Below are 19,557 nucleotides of genomic sequence, written 5' to 3'. Positions count from 1 at the left end.
GGCTTTGGGCTGTTTCTCCAGCCACTTGGAATTGATCTTCCACTGTTGGAAACGCCTCCAAACCGTGAGCCTATGCCCCTCCTCTTGAATTGATGCTCCAATTTAATAGCCACATGCAACATCTCCTCCAATTCCACATATTGTTGCAATTCTAGTTGGTTGGCTATCTCACAATTCAAACCACCAAGAAATCTTGCCATGGTTACTTGTCTATGCTCATTCATGTTTAACCTCATCATAAGCATCTCCATCTCCTTGTAATAATCCTCCAAGGAAATACTTCCTTGAGATAGGGATTGAGGCCTTTAATGCAGCAACCTATGATAATGTGATGGTACGAACCGCTTCCTCATGGCTCCTTTCATTTGGCACCATGTAGTGATCAAGTCATCACCAACTCTCCTTCAGGTGTTTTGCTCATTGGTCCACCATTGGAGTGCATAATGACCAAACTCCATTGCTGCCATCTTCACCTTCTTGGCCTCTGAATAATGATGACAATCGAAAATCATCTCCATTCCAAATATGCTTCCAGATCACTTTTACCCATGAATGGTGGGATGTTTACCTTGATGTTGCCAAGATCATCATCTTCATTCCTTGCTGGTCTCCCATGGATTAGCCTTTCTTGAGGTTCAAAAATTTCATCAAACCCTTCATCCAAGTCATCTCTATAGTTACTTCCCCCGAATTCCTCTCTTAGTCGCCCTCGGCCTCCTCGACCTCGACTTCCATGAGCATCTAACCTTATGTTGGGCACTCCTTGAGATGTTTCTAACCTGTCCATCTTTTGATTTAAATGGTCAAATTGGGCATTTATCCGCTGTAATTGCTCCAATATAGCCCTCATGTTCATTTGCTCACCACTCCCCGTAGCTCGGAAATCACCTTTAAGTCTTATGGACTCCTCTTCATTATTTCTCAAAGGTGGATCTTCTCTCCTCACCCATGAATCTACCATGTTAGTATAGATAATCCAAAATAAAATAAATTCTCACCAAAAGGCACTCCCTCACGTGTTTCACTCAATCAAGGTCTCAACAATCGTGCTTTCACACTAGTTTCAGCTTTTACCCTCTTTTAAGCTCACACACTCTTGTCTTTTTCCACTCAATGAATTATCTCAAAGTCTAATTAAAACAGCCACAAAACAGCAATTAAATCACAAGTATGTTTTAATTAAACTTATCAACAAAGCAGTGGCAAAAAGTAGGCAATACCGAAAGAATTCAACAAGACCTAGTTTTCGGCTTTTCTAGGCAAAATAAAGCAAATTAAGGAGAAATCTTTGGAATTTTTAAGAACTGGACCAGATGGTAAGAGATTAAGGATTCAAGAATAAAATTTAGGAACAAGAATTTCAAACTCAAACAAGAATCAAATTGAACAAAAATATAGAATAGTGTTGATTGTTGTTCTTGTAATTTAAGTTTTGTATCAAATCCTTTAACCAATTTTAATCCAATAATTTAAGCACCCAAAATTCCAAATATTCAGCAGCAAAAATAATTCTCCAGCAACTCCAAATATGGAGTAAATAATCAACAAAGCAGCAGTTACAAGAAATTTCCAGCAACAAACTTCAACACTAATTTTGAACAAACCGATATATATATATATATTTTATATTCGGCTTTCTTCTTTTTTTTTTTCTTTTTTTTTCACTCAGTGAATATCAGAAACAAATGCAGCACCAAGAATAAACAACAAATTTGCAATTCCAACTCCAAAAATTCACCAAACCCGTGACCTCCAAATAAACACAAATGTGCAGTTATTTTTTTTTTCTCTTAAATGTTGCCGCAAACTTCTTCTTTTTTTTTTTAAATAGATGAATGAAAATATTTAAGACTATATGCACAAAGAAAAATCAACAATAACCAAATTAAAAGGATAATGATGAAAGACAACCAACAAACTAAGAAACAAAAAAAAAAAAAACGGTAAAACTAGGAAATACTAATTCAACTAGGAATGAATTTTTTTTTTTTTTTTGAAGATTCAAAATGTGTATGGGATGGATGCAACCTTAACCTAATGCCAAAATTACAGAATAACACAAAAACAAATAAAGTAAATAAAGATAGATCAAACCTGCACAAAATTTGGCTCTGATACCAAATGATACGAACCTAGGACGACCTGCTCCTAAACCCATATTATATTAGCCCGGATCTAATTATATTCAAGTTCTAATGGTCACCTTGATCCCTAACGAACCTGGGATTAGAAACCTTGGTATATAATGAAGACGCCACAATAGGTGATGAAAATCCTATTGATAAGTCAAAACCAAAACACTCATTCACTAATGGTGCTTTAGATGTTCAAAAGAACAAAGAGAATTCAATCTCACAAATAATTTTCTGTATAAAATTCAAGCTTGATTTCTCATTGAAAATAAGCCTTTAAACAGGCTAAGATTACAAAAAAAAAAACCCTAAAAAATTAATTCAAAACCGGACTCAAAGTGTGGAGAAAAAGAAAGTAGAGAAAAGTAAAGTGCCTAATTTTTCCTAGTTTCTTAAATTAATTTGGATTAATTAATTCCTTTATTTTGAATTAGGAATTAATTAATTTACAATTGAAATACTAAAATAATAACTTTCCTAAAATTATTTTTCCAGCAAATAAATAAATAAAAATCAAAATAAAAGACTAATTTCCTAAAACAAAAAGTCAAAATCAAATTAGGAAACCAAAATACTAGCTTTTTGACTAAGTTGACTTTGACCAATTTTGGACCAATTTGAACTCCAAATCAGCTTCAATATGCTTTTTAGGATGCCGAATAAGCTGAATATGAAGTCCCACACGTTGCCCATGCTTGGAAGAGGAAGCAAAAACCAACTCAGCAAAATACAGTAAAGCCAGCACAAAATACAGTAAAAAAGAGGCCAAATTTGAAGCTGTCCGTACAAGCCCTTTTTGGATGCCTTTGAAGCTGCCTTGAACTGATTCCATATACTCTTAGACATATGTATTGAATCCATAAAGAGTTAGAACCATTTCATGCTGCCCGTTGTCCATATTTGCACCAAAACTGCTACCCGGGTCCGTATCGGCTTCCACCATTTGGATGCTTAGAATAGGCTTTGTATCTTCAAGTATGGATAAGCTCTACTGAGAATTGATTACCCCCTATATAAATGTTGCTAGTTTGTCCTTAAATCTCTTAATTTGAGCTCTTGTGATTGGCCTGGTCTTCATCCGTGTCGGGTTAGCACCCCAACGGGTTATCGGTTGAGCGGGCTCGGGTGGAATCACATCACATGTGGATCAACTTAGGCAAGTTTTGCAAGTTATTAGAAAGGAATGATTGTTTACTAACATTAACAAGTGTGATTTTTGTAAAGATGAGCTTATTTTTCTAGGATTTGTAGTAAGTGCTACAGGAATCAAAGTGGATCAAGCTAAAGTGCAAGCAATCAAAGAGTGGCCTATTCCTACAACAATCACCCAAGTGAGGAGTTTCCATGGCTTGGCAAGTTTTTATAAAAGATTTGTCAAGAATTTTAGCACCATAGCCGCACCTTTGAATGAAGTTGTCAAGAAGAATGTTGGCTTTAAATGGGGGGAAGCACAAGAAAAATCTGTTAATTTGTTGAAAGAAAAATTGTATAATGCACCTTTATTAGTTTTACCAAATTTTTCTAAGACTTTTGAAATTGAATGTGATGCTTCGGGTGTAGGTATTGGAGCTGTCTTGATGCAAGAAGGAAGACCCATAGCCTACTTTAGTGAAAAATTAAATGGAGCTGCACTAAACTACCTGACATATGACAAGGAGATGTATGCTTTAGTGAGGACTTTGGAGACGTGGCAGCATTATCTCATGCCAAAGGAGTTTGTGATTCATACGGATCATGAGTCTTTGAAGCATATTAATGGTCAAGGAAAGCTCATCTGAAAGCATGCCAAGTGGATTGAATTTATTGAACCCTTTCCATATGTGATCCGCTACAAAAAAGGTAAGGAAAATGTGGTTGCCGATGCATTATCGCGAAGGTATGTACTCTTTTCTACCTTAAATGCTAGATTGGTTGGATTTAAACAATTGAAAGAACTTTATGAGTGTGATAGTGACTTTGGAGAAATTTTTAGAACCTGTTTGAAACATGGATTTAATAAATTTTACATATTTGAGAGGTATTTGTTTAAGGAAAACAAACTTTGTGTGCCTAATTGTAGCATTAGGGAATCATTGGTTCGGGAAGGACGTGGGGGTGGTTTAATGGGGCATTTTGGTGTTTTTAAAACTTTATCCTTGCTGAAAGAACATTTCATTGGCCTAACATGAGGAGATATGTTGAGAGAATTTGTGAAAGATGTTTGAAGTGCCGAAAAACAAAATCAACATTGAAGCCGCATGGATTGTACAAGCCTTTGCCGATTCCTACCTATCCTTGGGTAGATTTATCTATGGATTTTATTCTTGGTTTGCCTAGGTCAAGGACAGGTAAGGATTCAATATTTGTTGTAGTAGATAGGTTTTCTAAAATGGCACATTTTATTGCATGTAATAAAACTGATGATGCATCCAATGTTGCTAATTTATTTTGAAGGAAATGGTGAGATTGCATGGAATGCCAAGAACTATTGTTTCGGATAGGGATGCTAATATCTTAAGCTCTTTTTGGAAAACTTTGTGGGCTAAGTTAGGTACTAAGCTTTTATTTTTAACTACTTTACACCCACAAACAGATGGGCAAACCAAAGTAGTGAATAGAACTTTGTCTGCATTGTTGAGAGCATTAATTAGTCGAAATTTGAAAACCTAGGAGGAATGTTTGCCACATGTTGAATTTGCTTATAATAGGTCTTTGCATTCAGCAACTAAATTTACTCCTTTTGAAATTGTTTATGGTTTTAATCCTTTGACTCCATTAGATCTAACACCTTTACCTTTAAGTGAACGTGCTAATCTAGATGGGAAACAAAAAGCTGATTTGGTTAAGCAGATTCATGAAAAAACTAAGGCAAATATTGAGAGGAGGACCGAGCAATATGCAAGGAATGCTAACCAAGGCCGAAAACAGGTTGTTTTGAACCTGGGGATTGGGTTTGGTTACACTTGAGGAAGGATTGGGTTTGGTTACATAGCGGAAATCAAAATTGATGCCGAGAGGCGATGGACCTTTTCAAGTTTTGGAGCAGATAAATGACAATGCTTACAAACTTGATTTACCAAATGAGTATAATGTTAGTGCTACATTCAATGTTGCTAATTTATCTCCTTTTGCTGCAGGTGATGATTTTGATTTGAGGGCAAATCCTTTTCAAGAGGATGGGAATGATGCGAATCCCCCCGAGCTCGCACAACCGACAACTCACTGGGGTACTGATCCGATACGAATGAAGACTGAACCGATCAGTAGGGCTCAAGCTAAGATGTTTAAGGACAACCTTGCTGCCTTTATCCAGAAAGTAATTTATTCTCAAAAGGGCTTGTCCATATCTGAAGATAAAAGACCTATTTTAAGTATCCAAGTGGTGGAGGCTAATACATCGGACATTTTACATCGGACACCCATACATCGGACATTTTATATCGGACACCTTATATCAAACACCCATACATCGGACATTTTATATAGGACACCCATGCCTCAGACATCTGACCTCAGACTTCGAACATCAAACATAACTTAGTTCGAACATTAGGCAGACATAAGTTAGCTCGGACATCGGACATAAGTCAGCCTAGTTGTCAAACTAGTCAACTCGTTTTCTAATTTGTGTTTGACTTTTTTTTTGGTTTTTATTTATTTATTTATTTGCTGGAAAAATAAGTTTAGGAAAGTTTTATTTTATTATTTTGTTTGTAAATTAATTAATTCCTAATTGAAAATAAGGGAATTAATTAGTTAGATTAGGAAAAGGAAAGATTCGGTCCAGCTAGAACTCTTTATTGTGTGGTCGATTTTTCCTATCGTTTTTAGGGTTTATTTGTTTCTTTCAAAGCATATTTAAAGGCTTATTTTTCAATAAGAAGACAACTTTGATTTGATTGAGAAAATACTTGTGAGATTAATTATCTCTTTGTTCTTTGAGAACACCTAAAACACCATCAGAGAATTGGTTGTTTTAGTTTGACTTATCAATAGATTTTCCATCCCCTATTGTGGCGTCTACATTATACCAAGGTTTCTAACCACAGGTTGGTTAAGGGTTGAGGTCAATTCCATTAGAACTTGAACTTAATTAAGATCTGGGCTAATATAATATGGGTTTAGGAGCAGGTTGTCCTAGGTTTGTATCATACATGCTCCCAGGTTTCCCTTAATCTCTTAGTTTGAGCTCTTGTGATTGGCCCGGTCTTTATCCGTGTCGGGTCAGCCCCCCAGCAGGTTATCGGTTGAGCGGGCTCGGTGGAATCACATCATTCCCCTCCTCTTGAAAAGGATTTATCCTCAAATCTAGATCATCACCTGCATCAAAAGGGAACAAATCAGCAACATTAAATGCAGCACTCATGTTCTACTCACCCGGTAAATCAAGCTTGTATGCATTCTTGTTATTCAGCTCCAAAACTTGAAAAGATCCTTCCACATGCGGCATAGGCTTGGACTTTTTTTTTTTTTTTTTGTTCAGGGAACCTCTCCTTTCTTGAGTGCAACAAAACCAAACCTCCTGGGTCAAACACTATCACAGCAAATACTAGAAATATAAGTTCATCACACCTTTTAATATTAGTAAATAATATCTCCCAAATTCTCAAATTTCCACTGCGTAAAGCTTTTCATAATGCAGATAAAGTTCTATACAACCAAATCATTTTTAAATTGGCATCTTTATAATTCATAACCAGCAATGGTTTTTTACCTAAGATGGCCTTATTAACATCCCCAAAACTCAAATAAAATTTTTTAGTTTTTCTTTCTCTCCTTTCTTTTCCTTTCTCTCTCTCGACCACAACACATTTTTCCTCCCTCTCAGTTTTCTCCATTCTTCTCACCCCACTCTCGCCCTTCTTATGGGTTTTCCACTCAATTTGTGTTTTAAAATGCTTATCTTGGATAGCAAGCTCAGACTTACCTTCTTGGATGGATGGTGAAGCCGTTAGTGCCATACTAGCCTTCTCCTTGAGTGTTTCGGCCTCCCTCCTTTATTGGATTTGTAATTGGTCTCTATATACTTCATTTGGAGTTAATGGCTCCAGCTTGACCTTCTTGCCTTTGAATTGAAAAATGATACAATTCTTTCGACCAAAATGAGTAGCATCTTTATCAAATTTCCATGGTCTACCTAATAGAATATGTCCGGCATGCATGGGCACAACATCAACAAAACAACATCCACATATTTATCTATGTTAAATTCTACCTTGGCTTTTTTATTCACTTTTATTTCACCACTATCATTAAGCCATTGTAATGTATAAGATTCTCAATGTTTAATAGTGGTTAAGCCTAATTTATCAACTACAAGATTACTAATTACATTTGTACAACTTCCACTATCAATAATCACACTACAAATCTTACCTTGAATTTCACATCGGGTGTGGAAGATGTTCTCTCTTTGGATTTATTCCTCAACTTTGTATACAGCAAGGACTCATCTTGCAACCAATCTCAAGTCAGCCCTTGAAGGTTGGAGTGTTTTTGATGTGATTCCGCCCAAGCCCGCTCCACCGATAACCCGCTGGGGTGCTGACTCGACACGGATGAAGACTAGGCCAATCACAAGAGCTCAAATTAAGAGATTTAAGGGCAAACTGGGAGTATTTATACAGAGGGTAATCAATCTCAACAGAGTTTGTCCATACTTGAAGATACAAAGCCTATTCGAAGCATCCAAGTGGTGGAAGCCGATACGGACCTGGGTGACGGTTTTGGTACATTTTTGGAGTCCGGGAAGCATGAAATGGTTCCCATGCTTTATGGGTTCAATACATATGCCTAAGAGGTCATGGAATCAAGTTAAACAGCCTCAAACACAATCAAAAAGGGCTTGTACGGACAGCATCAACAATTTGGCCGAATTTGCTGTATTGCTTGCTGACTTTACTGTATTTTATTGTATTAGCCTTTTCTTATTTTTCCAAGCATGGGCAACGTGTGGGACTTCATATTCAGCTTATTTGGCATCCTAAAAAGAATCTAGAAGCTGGTTTGAAGCTTAAAGAGGTCAAAGATTGATCAAAGTCAACTTGATCAAAAGGCTAGCATTTTTAGTTTCCTTATTTGTTTTTACTTTTTGTTTTAGGAAACTACCATTACTTTTTGTCTTTTATTTATTTATTTTCTGGACAAATAACTTTAGGAAGGTTTTTATTTTATTCTTTCCATTGTAAATTAATTAATTCCTAATTTAATATAAAGGAATTAATTAATCAAACTTAGATTAGGAAAGGAAGTATAGTTTCGGCCAACTAGGTTTCTTTATGTGTGTGGCCGGTTTTTCCTAGGGTTTTTAGGGTTTATTTTCTTTCTTTCAAAGCCTATTTAAAGGCTTAGTTATCAATAAGAATACAACTTTGATTTGATTAAGAAAATACTTAATTAAGATCCGGGCTAATATAATACGGGTTTAGGAGCAGGTCGTCCTAGGTTCGTATCATTGGTTTCCTCATGTTCATCCTTTTTCCACATTCCTCATCGTCCAATTCGGCCTCTCCCCCACTTTCCTTGCTTTTGGATTCTAGTTCACCATTACCTTTTCAGCACCATGATTGTTCTATTCGGGCATTGATTGGCAATGTTTCCTCTTCTTTGGCACTTAAAACAAATTATTTCTCTTGATCTTGAAGGTTTAGGATCAGATTTTACCTCATTTTTATGGACTTGGACAGATTCGATTTATTGCTCCTTCTTTGGCCGATTGGAGCTTTCTTCCCCCACCTTCGGCTTTGGCTTGCTTTCATAGTTAGGGTTACTTCTCCAGCCACTTGGAATTGATCTTATGCTGTTGGAAACACCTCCAAACCGTGAGTTGACACCCCTCCACCTAAATTGATGCTCAAGCTTAATAGCCACATGCAACATTTCCTCCAATTCCACATATTGTTGCAATTCTAGTTGATTGGCTATGTCACGATTCAAACCACCAAGGAACCTTACCATAGTTGTTTCTCTATCCCCATTCATGCTTAGCCTCATCATAAGTGCTCCATCTCCTTGTAATAATCTTTCACGGACATACTTCTTTGAGATAAAGATTGAAGCCTTTGATGCAGCAACCTATGATAGTGTGATGGTACAAATCGCTTCCTCATGGCTCCTTTCATTTGTCGCCATGTAGTGATCAAGTCATCACCGACTCTTCTTCAGGTATTTTGCTCATTTGTCCACCATTGGAGTGCATAATGACCAAACTCCATTGCTTCCAATTTCACCTTCTTGGCCTCTGAATAGTTGTGGCAATCAAAGATCATCTCCATTCTCTCCTCCCATTCCAAATATGCTACAAATTCATGAAATAAAACCCTAAAAATAAAGGCAAAACCGACCATACAAAGTGGTTTCCTATGGTGGCTGACATTTTCACTCCTTTCCTAATCTAACCTAGATTAATTAATTCCTTTATTTTGAATTAGGAATTAATTAATTTACAATAAAAATAATAAACTAATAACTTTCCTTAACTTATTTCTCCAGAAAATAAATAAATAAATAAAAACCAAAAGGTAATGGTAATTTCCTAAAAAAAAAAGTAGAATCAAATTAGGAAACTAAATACTAGCTTTTTGACTACGTTGACTTTCACCAATCTTCAACCTCTTTGAGTTCCAAATCAGCTTCTATATGCTTTTTAGGATGCCAAATAAGCTTATTATGGAGTCCCACATGTTGCCCTTGCTTGGAGGAAAGAGAAAAGCCCAACTCAGCAAAATACAGTAAAAGCATGCCAAATTTGAAGCTGTCCGTACAACCCCTTTTTGAATGCCTTTGAAGCTGGATTGACTTGATTTCATATCATCTTAGATATATGTATTGAATCCATAAAGAGTTGGAGCCATTTCATGCTGCTCGGTATCCATATTTGCACCAAAATCGCTACCCGGGTCCGTATCGACTTCCACCACTTGGATGCTTAAAATAGGCTTTGTATCTTCTAGTATGGACAAGCTCTATTAAGAATTGATTACCCCCTGTATAAATGCTCCCAGTTTGCCCTTAAATCTCTTCATTTGAGCTCTTGTGATTGGCCCAGTCTTTATCCGTGTCGAGTCAGCACCCCAGCAGGTTATTAGTTGTGCGGGCTCGGGCCGAATCACATCACTAATGCAATATTTTTTTTCTATGTTTTATATTCCTTTTAATGTCTTTTGAATACGTAAGTTTTATTGTATTTAGCTTAGGAATTGTCTCTTTGTTGGGTATTGATTTTATTTTATAAAATGGCTATCTGCTGGAAACAGTGTTTCCGGAAACATAGATTTTAGAATGAGTTTATGGTTTTTCGATATGTTATAGTAGGCATGTAAATGAAAATATAGAAAAAAGAATGACTCAAAGAGGCCTTGGAAAGCCCAAGATATGTAGGTTTCAAGTTGGCATAACGGCTGATATTTCCAGTAGTTATGGCCCACGGGTTTGAGATGAATTGGAGGCCTTATCCAATTATTTTGGACTTGGTCTTCTCCAGATTTCATCCTTGATATTTCAACATGCCACATGCCAAAATTGAAGCAATTTTGATGAAGATATCCCAGCCTTCCATCTGGTCAAAGTAGTGGTATAGGATTAGGTGGAGACAGTTTTTTGAAATTCAAAATCTCACCAACTCTTGTCATGATTATGCACTCACATGTGAAGCTGGTGGTTGAATGGTTATGTATCATAATTTTAAGTGGGAAATGTGTAAAATTTTGAATTTTAAAGACTTCCATTTGGTCCCACACACACCTCACATGTATGAGACAATTTTTGTATCTATATATGCAACAAATGAATGAAAAACAAAAACGAATAAGTGTGCTGTCTAGTTTTGTGTGGCCTACTCTAACATCTTCTCTTCTTCTTCATTCAAAACAAAAACCATAACAATCCTAAATATCACCATGCCAAAAACAAACACATAAAAAATCACCCAAACATCAAACCAAAAACCGGATTAAAGGTTGTGCACAAGACTAACACCTTGTGTACAACACTCTTGGCCAAGTGAACTCAAAACCACACCAAACTCTGATGTGATTTCGCCTGAGCCCGCTCAACCGATAACTCGCTGGGGTGCTGACTCGACACGGATGAAGACTAGGCCAATCATAAGAGCTCAAATTAAGAGATTTAAGGACAACCTGGGAGTATTTATACAGGGGGTAATCAATCTCAACAGAGCTTGTCCATACTTGAAGATACAAAGCCTATTCTAAGCATCCAAGTGGTGGATGCCGATACGGACCCGGGGCAACGGTTTTGGTACATTTTTGGAGTCCGGGAAGCATGAAATGGTTCCAATGCTTTATGAGTTCAATACATATGCCTAAGAGGTCATGGAATTAAGTTAAAGCAGCCTCAAATACAATCAAAAAGGGCTTGTACGGACAGCATCAACAATTTGGCCGAATTTGCTGTATTGCTTGCTGGCTTTACTGTATTTTACTGTATTAGCCTTTTCTTATTTTTCCAAGCATGGGCAACGTGTGGGACTTCATATTCTGCTTATTTGGCATCCTAAAAAGCATCTAGAAGCTGATTTGAAGCTCAAAGAGGTCAAAGATTGATCAAAGTCAACTTGATCAAAAAGGCTAGCATTTTTAGTTTCCTAATTTGTTTTTACTTTTTGTTTTAGGAAATTGCCATTACTTTTTGGCTTTTGTTTATTTATTTTCTGGAAAAATAACTTTAGGAAGGTTTTTATTTTATTCTTTCCATTGTCAATTGATTAATTCCTAATTTAATATAAAGGAATTAATTAATCAAACTTAGATTAGGAAAGGAAGTATAGTTTCAGCCAACTAGGTTTCTTTATGTGTGGTGGCTGGTTTTCTTTATGTTCTAGGTTTTTATTTTGTTTCTTTCAAAGCCTATTTAAAGGCTTATTTTTCAATAAGAATACAACTTTGATTAGACTAAAAAAAGTACTTATGAGATTAATTATCTCTTTGTTCTTTGAGAACACCTAAAACACCATTAGAGAATTGGTTGTTTTAGCTTGACTTATCAATAGGTTTTCCATCCCCTATTGTGGCGTCTACATTATACCAAGGTTTCTAACCACAGGTTGGTTAGGGGTTGAGGTCCATTCCATTAGAACTTGAACTTAATTAAAGATCCGGGCTAATATAATACGGGTTTAGGAGCAGGTCGTCCTAGGTTCGTATCAAACTCCAACAAGGTGCTCTTCATGTCTTCCGAGCTAACTGCCCAATCACTATCACAATAGCCAACTAATTCACACATGTTGCCATGCTTGTATAGGATTCCAAAGTTGGTCGTGCCCTTGACATACCATAGGACTCTTTTTGCAGCTTGGTAATTGTTTTGAGATGGTGCACTTATGAACTTGATAGCACACTTACAGCATACATAATATCAGGTCTTGAAGCACACAAATAAAGCAAGCTTCCAATTAGGCTTCTATAAACCGAGGGATTCACTTTCCCACTTCCATCATCAAATTCGAACTTGGCATTTTGAATCATTGGTGTTCAACAATCTTGACATTTTCTAATTGAAACTTATCAAGAAAATTCAAAGCATATTTTTATTGAAATAGAATTATACCTTTACTTGTTTGCTTGATCTCCAAACCTAGAAAATAATTCATTAAGACACGGTCGGACATCACGAAGGTTTCCATTACTTTATCTTTAAATTTTTGAATGTCTTTGGTATTGCAACCTGTTAGTAGCAAATCATCAAAATAAAGAGAGATTACCATTGCATCTTCATGTGAGTTGGCTTTGATATAGAGTGTAGGCTCATTATCACTCCTTGAAAAGCACTCATTCAATCTCACAAAAGAACAAACAGAAGAAATTCAAGCTTCTGTATAAAAAATTTTGTATAAAATTCAAGCTTAATTTTTATTGAAAAATAAGCCTTTATATAGGTTATAAAGTCATGAAATAAACCCTAAAAACAAAGGGAAAACCAGCCATACAAAGTAATTTTCTATGGTGGCCGAAATTCTCACTCCTTTCCTAATCTTATTTGGATTAATTAATGCCTTTATTTTATATTAGGAATTAATTAATTTACAATGAAAATAATAAAATAATAAATTTCCTAAACTTATTTATCCAGCAAATAAATAAATAAAAACTAAAAAGTAATGATAACTTCCTAAAACAAAAAGTAAAATCAAATTAGGAAACTAAAATACTAGCTTTTTGACTAAGTTGACTTTGACCATTTTTTGACCAATTTGAGCTCCAAATCAGCTTCAGTATGCTTTTTGGGATGCCAAATGAGCTTATTATGAAGTCCCACACGTTACCCTTGCTTGGAAGAAAAAGAAAAAGCCAACTCAGTACAATACAGTAAAGCCAACACAAAATACAGCAAAAACAGGCCAAATTTACTAACTGTCCGTACAACCCCTTTTTGGATGACTTTGAAGCTGATTTGATTCCATGTCCTCTTATACATATGTATTGAATCCATGAAACATTGGAACCATTTCATGCTTCCCGGACTCCAAAAATGTACCAGCTTCCACCACTTGTATGCTCAGAACATGTCTTGGATCTTCGAGTATGGACAAGCCCTCTTGAGAATGAATTACCTCCTGGATAAAAGTAGAAATTTTGGCCTTAAATCTCTTAGTTTGAGCCCTAGTGATCGGCCCAGTCTTCATCCGTACCGGGTCAGCACCCTAGCAGGTTGTCGGTTGTGCAGGTTTAGGCGGAATCACATCAGGTAGTCATCAATTCTTGTATACCAAGCTCTTGGAGCTTGTTTGAGCCTGTACAAGGCTTTATGAAGCTTGTACTCTTTTTCTTGAAAAGGTGGTAATCTTGCCACCTTGTGCAAACCAAAATCCACCAAGGTTTGTACCCTCTTTCTTTCTTTAAAAGAAATATTTTGTTGAATGACCTAATGCAATATTTATGTCTATATATTTTTTTTTCTTTTTAATTTCTTTTGAATGCCAAATTTTTATGTATTTAGCTCAGGAATTGTCTCTTTGTTAGGTATTGATTTTATTTTGTAAAATAGGTATATGCTGGAAACAGTGTTTCCAGTAACATAGGACCATTGTTGGGGGTGTTCTCTGATCTTTTAGAACCAGTTTATGATTTTTGGATATGTTGTAGTAGACATGTAAGGAAAAATATAGAAAAAATAATGACTCAAAAAAGGCCTTGGGAAGTCGAAGATATGCAGGTTGCAATTTGGCATAACTCCTGAGATTTCCAACAGTTATGGCCCACGAGTTTGAGATGAATTAGAGGTCTTACCCAATTCTTTTGGACTTGGTATTCTCTATATTTCATCTTTGATATTTCAACATGTCACATGCCAAAATTCAAGCAATTTGGATGAAGATATCTCAGCCTTCCATCTGGTCAAAGTAGTAGTATAGGATTAGGTGGAGACAGTTTTTTGAAATTCAAAATCTCACCAACTCTTGCATGCATGCCTCCTTTTACCAGGAGTTATTAGTATTATAATAACATTAATTCCATAGGTGCTTTGGATTATGAGTTGATACCATCTGGAGAATGTTTATAATTTTTTTTTACTTTGTAAGCAAAAGGAGTATAGAATTAAAATATACCATCTCTTGGTGGTATATTACATCATTAACATGGGACTCATTTGTTCATTTTCAAATGAACAAATATAAATGATTTCAGGATGATGAATATTATGCATATTCACCATAATGGTATGTTATCAATATTATGGGAAATTATCAATTATAATCTGACTACTCATACAAAGGACAATACTAAATTGTAAAAATTAAAGGCTACACAGAGATGCCTTGAATTCGTACCACCAAGAGCCATTGACAGGTTCATTTTGATCATGCAGAAATAGGAAAATATGAACATTTATACAATTCATGGTGGATCGGTGAATTATTAGGCCAAGCTTGATTTGAACCAACATAGGCATATTGCCAAAGAATTTACAGTCCATGACCATTAACCGCTCGGGCATCGACCCATGGCAGGAAGAAGCAACTTCATGCTTATTGATAATCCATGATCAACTTCCATTCATAGAACCCTACCCCAGGGTAAGTCGAATCCCCGTTGCCTCCTTGAAAGAGACTTGTCCTGAACCACTATGATACGAACCTAGGATGACCTGCTCCTAAACCCGTATTATATTAGCCCGGATCTAATTATGTTCAAGTTCTAATGGTCACCTTGACCTCTAACCAACCTATGATTAGAAACCTTGGTATATAACAAAGATGCCACAATAGATGATAGAAGGCCTATTAATAAGTCAAACTAAAACACTCATTCACTAATGGTGTTTTAGGTGTTCAAAAGAACAAAGAGAATTCAATCTCATAAATAATTTTCTGTATAAAATTCAAGATTGATTTCTCATTGAAAATAAGCCTTTAATAGGCTAAGATTACAAAGCAAAAACCCTAAAACAATTAATTGAAAACCAGACTCAAAGTGTGGAGAAAAAGAAAGTAGAGAAAAGGAAAGTGATGTGATTCCGCCCGAGGCCCCTCAACCGATAACCCGCTGGGGTGCTGACTCGACACAGATGAAGACTAGGCCAATCAAAAGAGCTCAAATTAAGAGATTTAAGGGCAACCTGGGAGTATTTATACATAGGTTAATCAATCTCAACAGAGCTTGTTCATACTTGAAGATACAAAGCCTATTCGAAGCATCCAAGTGGTGGAAGCCGATACGGACCCGGGTGACGGTTTTGATACATTTTTGGAGTCTGGGAAGCATGAAATGGTTCCAATGCTTTATGGGTTCAATATATATGCCTAAGAGGTCATGGAATCAAGTTAAAGCAGCCTCAAATGCAATCAAAAAGGGCTTGTACGGACAGCCTCAACAATTTGGCCGAATTTGCTGTATTGCTTGCTGGCTTTACTGTATTTTACTGTTTTAGCCTTTTCTTATTTTTCCAAGCATGGGCAACGTGTGGGACTTCATATTCAGCTTATTTGGCATCCTACAAAGCATCTAGAAGCTGATTTGAAGCTCAAAGAGGTCAAAGATTGATCAAAGTCAACTTGATCAAAAACAGCTAGTATTTTAGTTTCCTAATTTTATTCTACTTTTTGTTTTAGGAAACTACCATTATTTTTAGTTTCTATTTATTTATTTTCTGGACAAATAAGATTAGGAAAGTTATTATTTTATTATTTTCATTGTAAATTAATTAATTGCTAATTCAAAATAAAGGAATTAATTAATCCAAATTAGATTAGGAAAAGGAAAGTTTCGGCCAAGGTAGACTTCTTCATTGTGTGGCCGGTTTTTCCTAGGGTTTTTAGGGTTTATTTTGTTTCTTTCAAAGCCTATTTAAAGGCTTATTTTTCATTAATAAGATAACTTTGAAACTTTGATTTGATTAAGAAAATACTTGTGAGATTAATTATCTCTTTGTTCTTTGAGAACACCTAAAACACCATTAGAGAATTGGTTGTTTTAGCTTGACTTATCAATAGGTTTTCCATCCCCTATTGTGACAAATAAGATTAGGAAAGTTATTATTTTATTATTTTCATTGTAAATTAATTAATTCCTAATTCAAAATAAAGGAATTAATTAATCCAAATTAGATTAGGAAAAGGAAAGTTTCGGCTAAGGTAGACTTCTTCATTGTGTGGCCGGTTTTTCCTAGGGTTTTTAGGGTTTATTTTGTTTCTTTCAAAGCCTATTTAAAGGCTTATTTTTCATTAATAAGATAACTTTGAAACTTTGATTTGATTAAGAAAATACTTGTGAGATTAATTATCTCTTTGTTCTTTGAGAACACCTAAAACACCATTAGAGAATTGGTTGTTTTAGCTTGACTTATCAATAGGTTTTCCATCCCCTATTGTGGCGTCTACATTATACCAAGGTTTCTAACCACAGGTTGGTTAGGGGTTGAGGTCCATTCCATTAGAACTTGAACTTAATTAAAGATCCGGGCTAATATAATACGGGTTTAGGAGCAGGTCGTCCTAGGTTCGTATCAGAAAGTGCCTAATTTTTCCTAGTTTCCTAAACTAATTTGGATTAATTAATTCCTTTACTTTAAATTAGTAATTAATTAATTTACAATTGAAATACTAAAATAATAAATTTCCGAAACTTATTTTTCCAGAAAATAAATAAATAAAAATCAAAATAAAAGACTAATTTCCTAAAACAAAAAGTAGAATCAAATTAGAAAACTAAAATACTAGCTTTTTGACTAAGTTGACTTTGACCAATCTTTAACCTCTTTGAGCTCCAAATAAGCTTCTATATGCTTTTTAGGATGCCGAATAAGCTTATTATGGAGTCCCACACATTGCCCTTGCTTGGAGGAAAGAGAAAAAGCCAACTCAGCAAAATACAGTAAAGACAGCACAAAATACAGTAAAATATGGGCAAATTTGAAGCTGTTCGTACAACCCCTTTTTGAATGCCTTTGAAGCTGGCTTGACTTGATTCCATATCCTCTTAGACATATTTATTGAATCCATAAAGAGTTGGAATCATTTGATGCTGCTCGGTGTCCATATTTGCACCAAAATCGCTACTTGGGTCCGTAGCGGCTTCCACCACTTGGATGCTTAGAATAGGCTTTGTACCTTCTAGTATGAACAAGCTCTGTTGAGAATTGATTAGCCCATGTATAAATGCTCCTAGGTTATCCTTAAATCTCTTAATTTGAGCTCTCGTGATTGGTCCAGTCTTTATCCATGTCGAGTCAGCACCCCAGCGAGTTATCTGTTGAGCGAGCTCGGGTGGAATCACATCACACTATATGATGGAGGCATACTTGCTCGAACACCATCATACTATGCTCATAGTATGAATAGTTTTTTGAAATTGTCAATATACAATATAATAGAATGGGAATGGTATGACTCAATACAAAGGATAGCACTTTTTGGTGAGTAATTGGTTTACCAGAAAAGGGGGATTAAACCCCATTCTTACACTTTCGTTCATCAATTTACTCATTGTTAAGATCAGGCGGGCATATTTCTACCTCACACTAAGATAGGAAATTCTAATAAAAAAATGATAAGTTATTGAATTCTGTTCTCTAATTTTTTTTTGGTTAAGAGGATAGGCCAAATTTCTTTATCAATGACGGCTTCGATGAAATATTTCAGGGCTATGTTGAATTGGTAAATAAATGTATCAATCAAATGAATTTCATTATAATGGAAAGAAATTAGGGTCGGCCGGTCTAAAAACAATTCATTGCATTGATATTTATCAAATCCAATATCAACAAACCTTTTTTTACCTACACTTACTAGTATATTCTATACTCACTAGGTATATGTTAGGAAAGAAGAAATATACGAACAGTCAATTATAAACTATCTGGAGTTTGACTAAAGTGGTTATCGATGCACTTTGGCTAATAATGGCTGTACACAGATGATATATCCCATAATCACCCTATAATTAGCCACGAGGGTTGGACTCATAAAGTTATCCCATAATCTGTCAATTAAAATCTGAAATATTAAATAACAAAATGGATATAATTTGCAATGATTCAACTAAAGGATATGAAATAGACCAATAAGCAAGAAATTGATGGAACAAAAATTAAGCGATTCAACAAAGAATACGTTCCTGATGGAGGGCCTATTTTTTTCAATTATCAAATCCATACAGTTATCCTTTTAATTTTTAAAGAATCACATACAAAGAGGATAAGTCATAAAAGAATCTAGTAGATATACATTCTGTCAGCGAGAAAAATCATTTGCAATATTTTGCAGGAATTTAAAGATATAAATATCATTGTTTGAAAGAATCTTTATTTATTTATTTGCTGGACAAATAAGTTTAGGAAAGTTATTATTTTAATATTTTCATTGTAAATTAATTAATTCCTAATTCAAAAATAGAGGAATTAAGTAATCCAATTTAGATTAGGAAAGTATGCAAGTTTCGACCACCTTTAGGAAACAACTAGCATGGTCGGTTTTTCCTTTTTTGTTTTAGGGTTTTATTTTGTTTTCTCTTAATATTCAGAATTTATTTTGTGAGATTGAATTTCTCTTTATTCTTTTGAACACTTAAAACACCATTAGTGAATGAGTATTTTATTTTGACTTATCAATAGGCCTTACATCCCTTATTGTGGCATCTTCATTATATACCAAGGTTTCTAATCACAAGTTGGTTTAGGGTGAAGGTGACTATTAGAACTTAAAACATAATTAGATCCAGGCTAATATAATAGAGGTTTAGGAGCATGTCATCCTAGGTTCCTATCATTTTATATCTTTGAGGGGTATTTGTTTCACGAAAGTCAACTTTGTGCGCCTAACTGTAGCATTAGAGAATTGTTAGTTAGAGAAGGTCATGGTAGGGGTTTAATGGGACACTTTAGTGTTGTAAAAACTCTATCCATATTGCAAGAGCATTTTTGTTGGTTGAATATGAGGAGAGATGTGGAGAGGTGTCTAAATTGCCAAAAATCCAAATCAAAATTGAAACTG

This window comes from Ziziphus jujuba, chromosome 1 (assembly GCF_031755915.1).
Source record: "Ziziphus jujuba cultivar Dongzao chromosome 1, ASM3175591v1".
NCBI lineage: Eukaryota > Viridiplantae > Streptophyta > Magnoliopsida > Rosales > Rhamnaceae > Ziziphus > Ziziphus jujuba.
The sequence above is the reverse complement of the archived record's forward strand: the minus strand, read 5'-3'. Positions refer to the sequence as shown.